The 17,828-nt window shown below is 38.7% G+C and overlaps 1 pseudogene; it reads left to right on the top strand.

Annotated features, from left to right (window-relative positions):
- The first annotated feature begins 2,119 nt into the window (after positions 1-2,119).
- LOC103599845 lies at positions 2,120-3,348 on the top strand (annotated as a pseudogene).
- The last annotated feature ends 14,480 nt before the right edge of the window (positions 3,349-17,828 follow it).

The following is a 17,828-nucleotide window of genomic DNA, read 5'->3' as shown; positions in this document are numbered from 1 at the left end:
GTACCCAAAATTTAATTCCTACATTTGTCTTCTTTGACATTTATTTTTCCTATTTGCTTTCTCAATGTTTTCAGTTGCACTTGTGTCATCAATTCTCATATACATTTTTTCATACTGTATCTGTTTTCTGTTGCTTGTAACAGAATACCTGCAACTGGGTAATTGATGAAGAAATATATCTTTTTCTAACAAGTCTGTTCTGCAGGCTCAGCATTCTAAGTTCAAGGGGCAGTGTCTTGTTAGGTTCTTTGTTCTGGTGGGGACTCTTCACAGAGTGACAAATTAGTGCACTACATCACATAGGAAGTCCATGAGAAAATAGGAAAAGAGGTACAGCAGTGAGCCTTGTACCACCACATCAAAAATCCTGAAACTGAGGAGAACCCTGCATGAGAAATGGAAAGGGGTGGTCCTTGACTTTGAAGGAAAACCAAGAGAGTCAGGGAGCCAAGGCCAAGTGAACTAAAGGTTTCATGTTGAGAGCATAAGATTGTTCTTTGGGAGTGGAGTTAAATGTTAGCACTTTTCTGTTTTCTTTGTGTAAATCATTCAAAAAAATGAGAAATGTTCAGGAGACTCTATTTTTATTAGAAGACCACCAAAGCTTCACTGCACAAAAAAGCTTTCACAAGAAATGAACTTTCATGTGGTGGTCCATGGACCAGAAATTGGGAATAGAATACAAGTTGATTTGAGATGGAGTCAAAAGAACATTTTTCAAAGATGGTGGGAACAGCCTTGGATGCAGAACCAAATATTTTAGAACAGAAGTAGGTGTATAGGGTGGAGATCTGAAGTTTCCTTTATTGTCATTGTTTATGAGAAGCAGATGAATAATAAAATCTTTTCTTACTATGATTGGAGGGCACTTCTGTACCTTTACTTGAGCAATCAGTGACATATGCTTATGTGTTGCTCATAGATAGTGATTTTTTTCTCATTTGAGATGTCCAGGTAGAAGATGACCTAGTGGAGAGGAACCAGGAAATTCATGCTGGATGCTTGCAGCAAGTTGTAATCACCAAGGGCAACACATCAGTTGAAGAGAGAGTTGTGTTAGGAAAATCATTTTATTTGAATTCTTATCATGTTTGAAATCTGATTATAAATAATGGATACTCTTCAGGAAAGGGACATGAGGAATTTTATATATGTCAGAATGCACTTCTTCCTAGAGAGCCTGATGAGATGCCTGCTGGAGAGAAACCTGATGACTATCATATAACTGGAAAACTTCCCAGACATCTTGAACACCTTAGTCAGCATCCGAATATTCAAACTGAGAATACAGTTTGAAAAGCTGCTGCCTTTAGAATACAGTGGGAAAGCAAAATCCTCCAACACAGAGTCAATAATATTTACACATAAAAATACTCATATCAATGATACCACCTAAGTGTAATGAATATGAGAAAGGTTGTGGTAAGTCAGCTGTCATTGACCAAGAAATAGCTCAGGGGGAAAAGAAAACTATTCAATGTGATATAAAATCTGATTATAAATAATGGATACTCTTCAGGAAAGGGACATGAGGAATTTTATATATGTCAGAATGCACTTCTTCCTAGAGAGCCTGATGAGATGCCTGCTGGAGAGAAACCTGATGACTATCATATAACTGGAAAACTTCCCAGACATCTTGAACACCTTAGTCAGCATCCGAATATTCAAACTGAGAATACAGTTTGAAAAGCTGCTGCCTTTAGAATACAGTGGGAAAGCAAAATCCTCCAACACAGAGTCAATAATATTTACACATAAAAATACTCATATCAATGATGATGCCACCTAAGTGTAATGAATATGGGAAAGGTTGTAGTAAGTCAGCTGTCACTGACCAAGAAATAGCTCAGGTGGAAAAGAAAACTATTCAGTGTCATATAGGTAGGAAAATGTTCAATAAAAAATCTAATCTCATTAAACATCAGATTATGCACACAGGAGAGAAACACTGTAAATATACTGAATGTGACAAATCTTTTATTAAGAAATTATTCCCTTCCTCGAACTCTTTTATTAAGAAATTATACACTTCATCACATCAGAGAACACCTACACAGGAGAAGATTTATGGTTGGAGTGAACATGAGAAAATTTTTTCTCAGAATTCACACTTAGAATGCATCAGAGAATTCTCTCAGAATTCACAATTAGAATGCATCAGAGAATTCACACAGGAGAAAAGTACTATGGAAGTATTAACTGTAGGAAAAACATTTGTGACAATTCACTCCTCAGCCATCCTGAGATAATTCACATAGGTGTAATAAAATATATAAGTAATATATGTAGAAAATTTTTCTACCATGAGCCTGTCCTCACTGTATATCAGAGAATTCACACAAGTGAGAAACCATGTAAAGAATATTAAAAAATTTTCTACAGTAATACATGTGGTAAAACCTTTCACCAAAAGCCACACCACAGCGGCCATCAGAGAATTCACTCAGATGAGAAACCATGTGAATGCAAAGAATGTAAGAAAGTTTTCTTCCATAAGTCAGCCCATATTTTACATCAGAGGGCTCACACAGGTGAGAAAGAACATGGAGATAAGGAATGTGAAAAAGCTTTTAAGCAAAAGTCAGATCTCAGCAGGAATGAGAGAATTCACACTAGTGAGAAGCCATATCGATGTAAAGAATGTGGAGAAACTTTTAACCAAAGTCAGACCTCAACATTCATCAGAAAACTCACACAGATGAGAAACCATATAAATGTAAAGAATGTGGGAAAGCTTTTAACCTAAAGTCAGACCTCAGCATTCGTCAGAGAACTCACACTGACAAGAAACCATATGAACCTAAAGAATGTGAAAAAGCTTTTAACCACAAGTCAGACCTCAGGAGGCATGACAGAACTCACACAGGTGAGAAACCATATGAATATAAAGAATGTGGAAAAACTTTTAACCAAAAATCAAACCTCAGCATTCATTAGAGAACTCACTCAGGTGGGAAACTATATGAATGTAATGATGGTGGAAAAGCTTTTATCCATAGGACACAACTCAGCATTCATCAGAGAACTCACTCAGGTGAGAAACCGTATGAATGTAGAGAATATCAAAGAACTTTTAACCAAATGTCAAACCTCAGCAGCCGTCAGAGAATTCACACTGGTGAGAAACCATATGAATGTAAAGAATGTTGAAAAGTTTTTAACTGAAAGTCACACTTCAGCAGCCATCGGAGAATTCACACAGGTGAGGAACGATATGAATGCAAAGAATGTGGAAAGGCTTTTAACCAAAAGTCATACCTCAGAAGGCATCAGAGAATTCACACAGGTGAGAAAATCTGTGAATGTAAGGAATGTGGGAAAACATTTTACCAGAACTCACCATAATAGACATGAACAAATTCACACATGGGAAAATCCCAATTAGAGTAATGGTTGTAGGAAAGCATTTTGACTTTAGTCACACCTCACATTTCATCAGAGAACTTACAGCAAGATGAAGCTCTATAAATGTTCACCTGTCCCTTGGTATTGAAGGTTGGTTCCAGGAGCCCCTGCTGAAGAAAACATTTGTAATGGATCAAGCCCCTTCTATAGATGGTGTACTTTTTCAATTTTACTATGCACTTTCTTCTATGTCCTTTACATCTTGAGTAGATTATTTACATTATTGAATACAGTAGGAATTCCTTGTAAATAGTTGTTATACTGTTGTTTTTTACTTGTAGTGTAGTTTTATTTTTTCCTTTGATTTTTAAGGATTTTAGTAAGTGTTTAGTTGAATCACCAGATGTTCAACCCTTAGATATAGAAGGGGGTCAATAATGGTTAAAACATCTTTTTGTAGCAGTTACAGGGCTGGCTATACTTAGCATATGTTTTAGTCCATTTTGTGTTGCTATAACAGAAATACCTGAGACTGGGTAATTTATAAAGGAAAGAGGTTTATTTGGCTTACGATTCTGGGACAGCTGTATCTGGCATGGGCCTCAGGCTGCTTCTATTCATGGCGGAAAGTGGCAGGCAGCCAGTGGTTATGAACAGATCCCATGGCAAGAGGAAGCAAGAGAGGAAGCAAGAGAGAGAGAATGTGCCAGGGTCTCTTTAAGCAATGAGCTCTTGTGGGAACTCACTCATTAATCCCCCCTCCTCCAGGGAGACCATTAATCCATTCATGAGGGATCCACCCCCATGACTCAATCAGTTTCCAGCACTGCCACATTGGAGATCAAATTTCCACATGAGTTTTGGAGGGGATGACACAACCAAATCCATCAGCGTATTGTTGGTTAGAGCATGGTGCTAATAACAGCATTGTTCCCTGTACTGGCAGCTACTGAAAATACAAAAAAGAAAAGTAAAGTGAAAAGAATTCAACCTGCATCAGTCATGAGATAATTTACACGGGGGAAATTCTGTATGGATTAGACTGGGTACATATTTTCCAAAAAACACCTTTTTTCTCTTGTACACATGCCTGCACTCTCAGCCTGAAATTATTGTGTGTGGAACCATGTAATTTAGCTCTGTTCAGGGGAGTATGGAGACAGGTTATAAATGTTACTTCAGGCAAGGCAATAAAAAAAATGTTCATGCATGTGTCTGTGATTTCTCATGCTCTCTGAGACTGAAGGGCAGATGACTCCTAGGGTGCAGTTGGGGGCCATAGGTGGGAGAAATTCACCATAATTTAAGACCATGAATTGAAAAAACCATAGTTCTTTCCAACTCTAGCTGTTAATCCTCTTTTCATACTTATGTAAGAAATGCTTATTATGTTGACCCATTTCATGTGTGATCTCTTTGTGTTTCAACACATGTAGCCCACCGTGCTAACTGACAGTATGAACTTTTTCACAGATGTTACAGGTTCTTGAATATAAGAATATTCACACAGAAGAGTAACATGTATTGTCACCTTTTACACCCAAGTCTGCTTATGGAAAAATTAGATTATGGGGAGAAACAATTTATTAAATATGGAACACCTTACCAGGCAGGGACTTCTCATTGAACACTGAAAATAAATTTATCTTCATCAATATCCTTAACTTATGTAAGCTTTCAACTTAACTTTCATTTTTATATATCAGATAGTTTGAAATGAAGAGAAATATCTCAATTTATGTAATGTGAATGCGAATTTTCAAATAGAATTGATAAATGTAGTATCAGAACTATTTTTAAAGTTTTGACTATGTGAAAACAGTTAAATATGAGTGGTGTTATTGCCTGCCAGGGGACGTTTAGCTAAGTCTGAAGACATTTTTCATTGTCATTACTGGATGTTAAAATGTCTAGTGGGAAGAAGGCAGAGATGCTGCTACACACCCTACAGTGCACAAAACAGCTCCGAGTCTGCTGTGTGTACGTATATAAGTATTATTTGTTAAAAATGTATCTTGATAGAACCCAGCACAAGTATGGATAGGAAATATTTACACTTAGGATAATAAATAATGTGACTTACCTCAGAATTTTCTGATTAGCATATTCATTGTTACAAATTATACTATTCTTTATGCCCCTTATCCAATCTCTACCCTTCTTCCTCCTGCTTCCCTTTGCCATATCCTCTTCCCTTCCCCTCTCCCTTCTAATACCCATAGACTTGTTCTCTCCATCTGATAGATTAACTGTTCCTCTGTCGGTGTGTTGCCTAGATAATCTGTCCAGTACTGAGACAGGTGTGATCAAGTCCTCCCCTATTATCACAAATCAGATGCTTCTTTTACTCTGGAGTGTGATTTGTGGAGAGGACTTCTTTTTTTCTTTTGTCTGTACTGGTGTCTCTCCCTGTCTCAATGCAGTTGACTCTGGTGTACCATGTGCACAGGGGCTGTGACTGCTGCTATAGAGCCTAGCTGCTTTTGCAGTAGCCACGGTAATTGTGGCTATGGTGGGCTACCTGCATGAAAATGGTGTTTTTGGTGTGCTCTTTATCTGGTTGTGGCTGGATGCAGCTTCCCCTGACTCCATGCCTTAGGACACTGGCATGGCCCAGGGCAGTGGTGGTAGCTTGCCTACTTGTGGCTGGGTTCAGCTTTCTGTACCTCTGTGCCTCCAGACCATAGCAGGGCCCAGGCAATGGCAGCAGCTTGCCTAGTTATGGCTGTGTTTTGTTCCCCCTGATTCCATGCCTCATTCTAAGATGTTGTGGAGCAGTTGGGGAGGAGAAGGGGTAGGGAAAACAGGGTGGGAAGATGGGGAATGAGGTGGAGCATGATTGAAGCCTGTGGCCTCCCTCATTTCTGCAGGGGAGACCCGGGTGCTTGTCATGGCTTGATTGACACTGGGCTTGATACAGATGTCAGGAGGGTGTGACTCAAGCCTTCAGCCCCCAACTGCCCCAGCTCAGGAGCCTGGGGTGCTTCCTGCAGCAGTTCATTTGTTGTCACTGGGCTGGTTTTGGATGTCTGGGGGATAAGACTGATGCCTTCAGCTCCCCATTGCCCTAGCTTGGGAGACTGGGACATTTCCTGTGTGGCTCAATGGTCATCACTGAGCTGGTTGCAGAAGTTAAGGGGTGTGGCCAATTCTCTCATCCCTCCATCCCAGCTTGTGATCCCAGGGCACTACTAGCAGTTGCTTTGTGGTCATCAATGGGCTGGTTGTGGATTTGAGGGCAGCATTTCTGAGGACATTGGCCCCCCACAGCATTGGCTCAGGAGTCCAGGGTGCTTCCTGCAATGGCTCAGTGGTCATCATTGGGTTCATTGTGGGTGTTGGGGGATTGGCTGAGACACTTGGTCCCCCACAGCCCCAGCTTGGGAGCCTGGGGCACTTCCTACAGTGGCTTGGTGGTCATCACTCTGGGGGATCTGGATGTTGGGGGTATGTGGCTCAGGCCCTTGACCCCTCAGTGCCCTGCCTCAGGAGCCCAGGGTTCTTTCTGTGAAGTCTCAGTGGTCATCACTGGGCTGGTTGTGCATGTTTCATGGGCATGGCTGAAGCCCTCAGCACTCCCACCTCCCTGGCTTGGGAATCCAGGGTCTTCTGGTCGTTCGAGGTTTTATAGGTATTCTTTGGTGGTGTTAGGCCTTTATTAGTTAAGATCAAACTTTGTTACTGATCTGTGGGTGTTTTGTTTTTTCTTTCACTTCTGGGTTGGATTATTCTGTTCCCACCACTTAAATGCTGCCCCAGAAGAAATTTGTTGTCCTTTGGTTACATCAAAAATGGAGGAACTTCCTGTGGTTACCAGCACTTGAGCCCAGTGGTTTAGCAAAATTGCTGCTTTGCTCCTGATTCCCTGGAGAAGGCTTTTTGTGCAGCTCATGTTTTAATGCTTGACAATCCAAAATTGGATGTTTTGGATGATTTTATTCAAAAACTAGAGGCTTGCTTACAGGATACACAAGCTTTCCCTGTTGTACAGCAGAAATCAATCCCCCCATCTGCTGCTGCCCCTCCCCTGGCATTCCACATCGTATTTTTAAATTTCCAAATTCACCTCAAATGACAAAGGTTATGTTAGATGCTGATTCAGGGGCTCCCCAAAAGACTCTTCCTGACATGCCTCCTAATGGACTTTTAATTTTCCCATTTTAAGACAGGAAATGCCTCCTAATGAAAAATTTCCTAATGGATTTTTTCAAATGCAGTATGATCCTGTCAGTTTTCAATATTTAAAGATACTTAATCAGGCTGTTAGTACTTATGGTATTGCCTCCCCTTATGTTACTGGACTTTTAATGTCTTTTGCTGGGGACAATTTACTTATCCCAAAAGATTGGGAAATGCTTGCTCCTACGACTTTAGAATCTCCTCAGTACATACAGTTTAAGTCATGGTGGCGAGATGAAGCAGAAAGTGTGTCTCGCCTAAACACTTATCAGCATAATGGAGGGCCTGATGTGGAACAACTTACAGGTACTGGTGCCTGGTCTGATCTTCAACAGCAATGTCAAATGAACCCTGCTGCTCTTGCCCAATTAAAGGCAATTTGACTTACGGCTTGGCAGCGGATTCAAGACTCAGAACAATCCCCCCAAACTTTTGTTAAGATAATGCAAGGTCCTAATGAACTCCATACTGATTTTTTGGCTCAGCTTCAGGTTGCTGTCAAAAGAGCAATTAGTAATAAACAAGCTCAGAGATTTTATGAGTTCAATTTCCAGATTTAAAATTTATTCATTATATGGATATTTTAATTACTATGCCTCCAACTTTTTCTTGCCCAGAATTGTTACAGATTATTCATGCCACACTTCAGGATTTTGGTCTTTTAATTGTGGAGGATAAGATTCAATCACAGCCTCCTTTTTCTTATTTAGGACAAAAGATTATTAAACAAATCATTATTCCCCAAAAGGTACAAATACGAAGGTATTCATTGCAGACTTTAAATGATTTTCAGAAGTTATTGGGAGATATAAATTGGCTTCACCCTTCATTAACTATCCCAACATATACATTGCATCATTTATTTTCAACACTAAATGGTGATCCAACCTTAAACAGCCCTCAAGTGTTATCCCAAAAAGCCAAATCTAAGTTACAACAATTGAAAAATATTATCCAACAAGCTCAATTGCAAAGAATTACTGATTATACACATTTACAACTTGTGATTTTTCATACACTTCATTCACCCACCGGTGTGTTACTACAACAAGATAATATTATTGAATGGCTTTTTCTTCTGCATAAAACTACTAAATCATTAAAAACGTATATAGATAAAATTTCTGTTTTGATTCCTAAAGGACGGCTCTGTTTCCGTCAGTTAACCGGTCAAGATCCTTGTATTATTGTACTGCCTTTGTCTCACAAAGAGGTACAATCCTTGTATGCTTTGAATGTACGGTGACAATTGGCTGTTAGTAAATTTTTATAAAGTTTTACATCTCATTATCCTTCTTATAAGATGCTTCAATTTCTGCAGAGAACATCTTGGATCCTTCCTCATTGTGTTACATTTTCTCCTATATCTAATACAAAAACTTATTTCACACATGCTAACAATTTTGGCCTGGCAGGATATATGGACACAGTAAACCATAAAGACCTTCAAAGTCCTTATACTTCAGTTCAGAAAGCTGAATTATACGCTATATGTTTACTTTTAATTGATGTAGGAGATGTTCCTTTAAATATTCTTTCAGATTCCCAATATGCTGTCCAAGTGGTACAAACTATAGAAACTGTTACTGTTCCTTCTGATTCTAATGAATTACATGCTTTATTTCACTTACTACAGCAACTTATTCGCTCCCGTTGTTCACCTCTTTTTGTTACGCACATTCGCGCTCATACCAATTTGCCTGGACCACTGAGTAAAGGTAATGCATTAATCGATACTCTTGTAGGTTCTGTTTTGCAGGCCACTGAGGCTCATTCCCGTTTTCATTGTAATGCTTGCTCTTTACATCATGGTTATCATATTTCATGGACTCAAGCCTGTGCGATAGTACAACAATGCCCCGAATGTCAAAAATTAGATGCAGTTCCTTTATCAGCCGGGGCCAACGACCATGAGAATGCTCCTTTACAGTTATGACAAATGGATGTTACAATTGTTCCTGAATTTGGTAAATTAAAATATGTTCATGTGTCTGTAGATGCTTTTTCAGGTTTTATGTAGACAACACCGCTGGCATCTGAATGTGCTGATACAGTTATTTCTCATCTCTTGGAGGCCTTTGCTGTCATGGGAATTCCTATATGGTTAAAAACAGACAATGCTCCTTCATATTTATCTAAAAAATGTCAGTTATTTTTCCAGGCCTATAATATTAAACATTTTACTGGTATCCCTTATAATAGTACAGGTCAAGCCATTGTTAAATGGCATAATAGAACACTTGAATCTTTATTACAAAAACAAAAAGGGGGAGATTATATGGAATCCCCAAGACGATGAATAGCCCAAGCTCTATTTACTCATAATTTTAGAATAGAAATGCAGAAAACTCAACACCAGCTGAAAGACAATGGGCACATGTATCTAGTGAACCACTACAACAACCTATATATTATTATGATACACTAAAATCCCTTTCGCTTCCGACGGTAGTTAACCATTGGGGCAGAGGTTATCCTTATATCTCCACAGATACTGAATCCTTTTGGATACCGGATAAGAGGATTAAGCTGAGAAATGGCTCAAAAGAGAAAGAAGGAAATGGAAGAGGTTCGGAAAGGCATAGCAGATCTTCAGATTGACCCAAATAGCCAGAAAATGTTTCTTTATCCACTACCAAGCACTCAAATGGCGACTATACCAACTTGGGGATAGATAAAGAAATTTATTCAAGAAGGAAATAAGATCACTGAACAACATGGTCATGGGGGTAATGCATCGGCAATGTTTTTGGCAATGATGGCTTTGGTGTCCACTAAGGTTGGTTTTGTCACCGCTGATAATCATACTTATTGGGCCTATATTCCATATCCTCCCATTAATCGGGCTATTTCTTCGTATGATGCCCCATTGTTAGTGTATACTAATGACTCTAGATGGATACCTGGACCATATTCCCAGCGAGGACCTCTAAAGCCTGAAGAGGAAGGGACTAATGTTGCAAATTATACAGTGGGATTGGGGGGACCTCCTATTTGTATTGGACATGGTGATCATTGTCTTAAAGTTGCACCCCAGGCATGGTTAACAAGAAATACTTCAAGTAAGGAACAGTTACAATGACTGGTTTTGTTAAGTGCCTATAGTTTCCACAATTCTTTATTTGATCCAAACGCTTCTGTACCCCATATTCCTCCCTGTCAAACACCTATTCTGAATCACTTCCCCCAATGGGCTCCCTGGACTACTTGTAGGAGAGAAACGGCCCGAATACTGGTTAATACTTCCTATGGAAATGTCATTGACTGGAGTCCTATTGGCTCTGCTCGGACCAAAGGCCACACTTCAGATCTAAAGTGGAATAAACATAATCATACTATAAGTACTACAGGAAATGAGTCTATTGAATGGCACAGTGGAGGATTTGTACCTCCATTTCCTCATTTACCATATTATCAATTACGAAAAGATTTGTGGAAACTTCCTGCATCTTTATATCCTTTACATACATGGATTGGAGGTATGACTAATTCCTCATCAAACTGTTCCTTAAACTTCACTGTAAACAGTTTTATATATGTTCACAGTTGTGTACGATTACCTTATTTAATGATGATTGGACAAATTAAATGGAACCAAACCACTGGTGAGATAAAATGTTTAGGTAATTGCTCATTATATACTTGTTTAAAACATACAATGAACATTAATTTTTCTAAAGATAGTTTATATATCTTGAAGGCAAGAACTGGCATTTGGTTACCAGTAAAACTTAATCGACCATGGCAGGACTCCCCTGCTGCTGGTTTCTTACAATATATAGCTGAGTCTTTCCTAAAACGTTAAACTGCAAATGGCAAAAAAAAAGGGGGGAGATGAAGGAAATGGTTAATGGACTTCTGTGGACAGCACCCAAGGACATGTTCACTTGGTGAACTCGCAAACAGTTAACCAAGAAATGTCAAGGATTGCAAACAATCCTTGACAATGCTTGAAGTCGTGAGAACACTTTCTTGGGATGTTCCCAGGAGACACAATATAGATAACCAAGTGCTTCAGAAGGGAGGTAGCGGCCTTCTGCTCTTGAGACTAGTATAACAGAATTTATGCATTAATGCTTATCTTGCATGCACTAGCTTGCTAAATGTAATAAAAGCTGTAACAGCAGCTGGGTCGGGGCTATTTGCTTGAGAGAACAGTAGCCCCCTGCCCTTCACCTGCATCTCATCTGCTGTGTCTTCCTTCGCATCTTTGATCATTTTAATCAACAGACGTCCTAGCCCAGATGTGACCTCCCAAAGACAAGTCCCAAGTTCCTAGAAGTCCTTGAGGAAACTGACCCACAGCTGCCCACTGAGCATAAACTGATACACTTCCAGGCCAGCAGGACACACCCAACCATGACCATTCCTGAGAGGACTGTGGGAAATAAAGACATTATTCTGGTGCAGCCCACTTCAGCTGAACCTGTGCTGAGGGAGGGATGGAAGCTGACCCAGCAACCCCAAGTCCCTGATTGGTTGTAAAGACTTCGACTTGCTCTACCTTCAGCCAGGACCAGAGTTTTCCTAACTTCTGGTTCCCTAGAATGCTGACATAAGTACTGATAGGTTTTTGGAGCTCCCAAGGTAGAGCGATGAGGACTGAGAATCTCTCCACCTGGGCCTGGAGGATCTGGGACCCACCAGACTCTCACAATTAAAAAAAAGTCAGTGCTCTGGGATCCAAAGCCAGTCAGTTCCGTGTTATACTTCCCACTGGTTTATTGAAGAAAAAGAAATGTAATTTGAAGCTGTGTGTAGTTTGTTCTCTTATAGACATAAGACACATAACTGACTTTTTGACAGGAACATATCTAATATATTCAGTGTGAAGAAAGTCAATCAACGTCTTAAGTTGTGTATACCTCATGCAGTTTCAAGTTCACCGATATGCTTTCACCTTTTTAAGGTCAATGACTGAAGTCAAGGTGTGCATCTCCTGGGTCCAAATATACTGATTTAAGGACAGAAGATCCATTCTCTTGACAGGATCCCATGCCAAGTATGCCAGTAACATGGTGGGGTTGAAGAGAGAGGCTCGCCCAGGCTTCCAGACTGGTAAGCACGGTTTCCACAGAAGAATGGAAGAATATGGCATGGTGGAAAAGCTTTACAGCCAGTCTGAGACCTTAGGCAACAAACCTAAATCTCAAACTCTCATTTCTCTAACTATAATATGGTGTTAACTACAGCTGTATTTTAGATGAACTGTTGACACACAGTCAAAATAATTTTACATCAAGTAGAAACTAGAGAAGAAACTGAATAATGTACAGACTTCACATGTAAAAACTTCAATTTACCTAATCTCATGGTTAGAAGAAATTTATACCATCAAACTGAAAAGCTTCTGCACAGAAAATAAAACAAATATCAAACTGAGGAGACAACCTACAGATTCAGAAAAAACATTTGCATGCCATACATCTCACATTGGCTAAATCTAAAGCATATACAAAACTCAAAATACTCAAAATAAATAAATAAATAAATGATCCTACTCAAAAAGCGAAGAAAAACCTTAATAGACATTTCTGAAAAGAAGACTTGAAATGGCCAACAGAGGTATGAAAACATTGTCAACATCACTAATCCACAGGGAAATGTAATTTAAAACTATGATGAGATCACATCAGACCCGTTAGAACAGCTATTATCAAAAAGATAAAAGATAAGTATTCACGAAGGTGTGAATACACAAGGTATATTAGAACACCAATTGGGAAAGTAGCATAAAGTAGTCACAAAGCTAAAAGTAAAACTACCAAATGATCCAGCAATCCCACTTCTGGGTGTATGTCTGAACGAACTGACATCAGTATGAGAAAGAGATGTCAGCCCTCCCATGTTTATGGCACCATTATTCACAACAGTCAAGATATCGAAACTACAGAACCATTCATCAATCAATGAATGGATAAATGTTTACATATAAAATTCTACTCAGACATTAAAAAGGAAACAAATTGTCAACTGTGGCAACATAGAAGAATCTAGAATATGTTGTGTTAAATAAAATAAGCCAGGGACAGAAAGACAAGTACCACTTAATTTTACTTATATGTGGACTATTAAAAAGTCAAACTAATACAAACAGAGAGAAGAATAAAGTTTACCACAACTGAGGTTTAGGATGGGGTAAAATATCAGTGGGGATGTGTTGGTCCAAGAGTATGAAGTTTCACTTCAGCAGAAGGAAAAAGTTATGGTGATCTATTGCACAGCATGGTGAATAGAGTTAATAATAATGTATATTTCAAAGTTGGTAACAGAGTGGATTTCAAATGTTCTCACCACAAAGAAATCAGTGTGTCAGATAATGAATATGTGAGTTAGCCTGATTTCATAATTTCACAATGTATACATGTGTTGAAACATCAAATTGTACCTCATAAACACATACCATTATAATCTGTCAAGTAAAACAAAATTAAAAAAATTTTTAAAGACTTTTCCAACAGTATTAAAAGAAAAGAATAAACTATATATTGAGCACAAGAGAAACACATTGAATTCAACTGTATGAACAGGTAGAAAGTTAATGGGCAGGAAAAGATATACAATGTAAACATAACCATAACACAGATACGCCAGCTGACCATACTAATGCCAAATAAACAAAATTGTTACTAGGAAAAAAGAGGGTCATTGATGACTGAAGTGTCAGCCATGAGGACACCATAACAATTATAGGTATACATGCACAAAACAAACAAGTCCAACATCAAATAAAAATGTAGAAGAAATTAAGGGTGAAACACTGTTCTATGAAATATTCAGATATGTCAAGTGCAACTTTCAATATTTGATAGAACACCTATGCATAAGACAGACAAGGGTATAGAAGTCTTGGACAACATTATAAAACAACTTGAATTTACAGATATGTATATATAGACACAACACCCAACAACAGAATACTCAATCTATTCAAGCCTTTGGAACATATTCCAGAAAAGACCATTTGCGATACCATAAAATATCTTCAATAAATTTGAGGATTGAAATTATACAATGTATGTTCTCTTGCCACAATAGATTTAAACATAAAATTGTTAATTGAATGATACTTCAGTAGTTCACAATTACATGCAAGTTAAAGAATAAACTCCCAAACTACCAGTGAGCCATGAAAATGACACTAAAATTTGAAACTTTTTGACAGTGAAAACAGTAACACAACATACCAAAATTTAAAAAGGGATTAGAGTAAAATTTAAGTTTGTAATGGTATACATTTTAGAAAGGAAAGTTCTGAAATCAATAACCTAATTTTCCAACTAAAAACCTAGATAAAAGAGGAAATTTAAACCTACCGAAACAGAAAGAATAATAAAGAGAAATAAATGATGATGCTGTATTCTCTGCCCACAGTTACCAGAGATTTGGGGACAGAATGGTGGCAGATGGAAATGACCTCCCTACCCAAAAAGATCCCAGAGACCCTTCCTCCAACCACACCCCTCACTTTCTATGCTGGACACCATTTTGTCTTACTTGTTCATACCCCTCTTTGGGGCCTGGGTCTCCCCCACACCAAGGGCTCTGAGGGCAGACAGGGAGTCACCACAGACTCAAGAAGACTACTTAGGTGAAAACAGGCTCTGGGCCCATCTCTAGGTCTGGAAGCCTACACACAAGCACAGCCATGCACAAGACCATGCACAAGTAGAGTCAGGATTTACCTCTTAGTGGCAAGATCCAAAATAGCACTCCATCCATAGAAATACAAAAGATTTCTTAGCTACACGGCATGTGGTACACACTCATACCTATGATTTGGCACCATTTCAAAATATGACGAATAGGTTTAAAGGATAAGTATCCCTTCCAGACACTGCTTTTCACTGAGTAAAATAAGAAGACCACTACTGTTCACAGCTGTTTAAATAAGTTCAAACAAGTTGTTTACAAATATTTGCCTGTGAATTTGTGCATTCGTGTAGAAATGTTTCTGTTCAACCCATACAATCACTTTGCATTAGCTTCAAACATCATAAAAAATCACCTTTACTTAGATAGTTTTGTAATACTGGTTATACAAATTGACCTAAAATAGGAGAATAGGAAAAAATCTGGGCTGGCCCATGGCTCACATGAGAGAGTGTGGTACTGGTAATACCAAGGCCATGGATTCGGATCCCTATATAGGGATGGCTGGTTAGCTCACTTGGGAGAGCATGATGCTGACAACACCAAGTCAAGGGTTAACATCTCCTTACTGGTCAACTTTTATTAAAAAAAAAATCTATGTAGTGCAGTACTTTAGACAATATATTTAACAAAATATACTGAAGTTAGAGTGGCAGTTAATGTCAAAAATCCTGAAGGAAGTCAGACCAAACTATTTATTATACTAAGTGTACATATTCCTTCTCCACAGTTGTGCTGGGTTCCATTATGAAAAATTTTTAACAAACATTTTTATGCATAAATGTTGCATGTGAGGTGGATTTCTTTTGCATTGTAGGCTGTTTACCACAATCTGTTTTCTTCCCACTCAATGGAGTAGCACCTCCCAACCTTCAGTTATGACAACCAAAAATGTCTTCAGACAAATGTCCCCTGGAAGGCAGTGTCACCAGTCATTTAAATATTGGTAACACTCAAAATGTTAAAAATACTTTTACACTCCATTTATCATTTCTACTTGAAAATCTACATTTATTGCAGTTTTCTCTTCATTTCAAACTAACATAAAAAGTGTTTAAAGTTTTCTTGAAAGCTTTGACACATTAAAGAGACTTAGAAAGATATTTAACTTTATTTTCACTGTTCAATGAGCTGTCCCAATAAGAAGTCTCACATTTATTGCATTCTTTCTCCCCATAATTTGATTTTCCCACAAACTGACTTGGGTATAAATGGTGACAACACAGGATTCTCTTCCCATATACAAGAACTGGTAAATTCTCTCAGAAAGTTTATAAAATCATTTAGCTGGAGTGCACTGCTTCTGTTGTAGTGCAAACAGGGCACACATAAAATAGCTTAACAGGAAATAATTTCTTATATTATGTGTAAATGGACGATTTGGGATAGTGGTGAGAATATCCCTGATTTCTTCAATTTCTTCTATTTCAAATTAGGGTGGATTTCTTTCACCTGTGGCCCCCAACTCCACCCAAGAGTCATCTTTATTCAGTTGCAGAGAACATGAGAAATTAGGAACAACTGAATGGAAAATTTTCTTGCAGAGAACATGAGAAATTCTTTATTCAGTTGCAGAGAACATGAGAAATTAGGAACAACTGAATGGAAAATTTTCTTTATTCTGTTGCCTGAAATGGAAGTAATGTTCACCACTTATATCTACATTCCCCTGGACAGAGTTAAATTATACAGTCATCCACCCAATCACGGAATGCTCAGATTGCAGGCTATGCAAACAAGAGAAGAGTGGTTTTATTTTAAAAAGACACAGTTCAATCCATATAGAATTTCTCCCCTCCTTAAATCCTCTAATATCTGCTATGATGTGATTCCTTTTTATTTTTATTTATTTATTTTGCGGTGCATGGCTGGTGTGAAGATCATTTGTGTTATGATCACCAATGGTATAAGCAAAAATGTTCTAACCGTAGCCAGCCTTGAGACTTTGGAAAAAAAGGTGTTTTCAGCACTGGCCCCGTGGCACACTCAGGAGAGTGCAGCACTTGGGAGCACAGTGGCACTCCCGCCGTGGGTTCGGATCCTATATAGGAATGTCCGGTGTGCTCACTGGCTGAGCGCAGTGTGGGCGACACCAAGCCAAGGGTTGTGATCCCCTTACCAGTCACAAAAAGACAAAAAAAAAAAAAGATGTTTTCACACTCATTACACTTCTCCTTCCATGACTGAGGGTTACACATCTGGTGATTCAAGAAACTACTTACCAAAAATCCTCAAAAATAAATAAAACAATGGCTGGCCTGGCGGCGCACTGCTACAGTGCACTGCTTGGGAGCGTGGTGGCGCTCCCGCCGAAGGTTCGGATCCCACATACAGACCAGCCGCTCACTGGCTGAGCGAGGTGCGGGCGCAAACACCAAAGGTTGCGATCCCGTTGCCGGTCACGAAAAAGACAAAAAAAGGAAAAAATAAATAAATAAATAAATAAAACAATAAATGAAACACTTCAATAACTGAAAAACAACAATGTATAACAACAATTAACATAGTATTCACATTTTTACCAGTATTATAAGTAATCTACACAAGATGTAAAGGACACAGCAGGAAGTGAATTGGAAATACACAAACACTACACCACTCACAGAAGGGACTTGAGCATTAGCAAATTTTTAGGGGGGGGGGTCCTC

This window comes from Galeopterus variegatus, unplaced genomic scaffold (assembly GCF_000696425.1).
Source record: "Galeopterus variegatus unplaced genomic scaffold, G_variegatus-3.0.2 Scaffold3125, whole genome shotgun sequence".
NCBI classification, from domain to species: Eukaryota; Metazoa; Chordata; class Mammalia; order Dermoptera; family Cynocephalidae; genus Galeopterus; species Galeopterus variegatus.
Note: the sequence above shows the minus strand (reverse complement) of the source record. Positions and strands in the feature narration are given on the sequence as shown.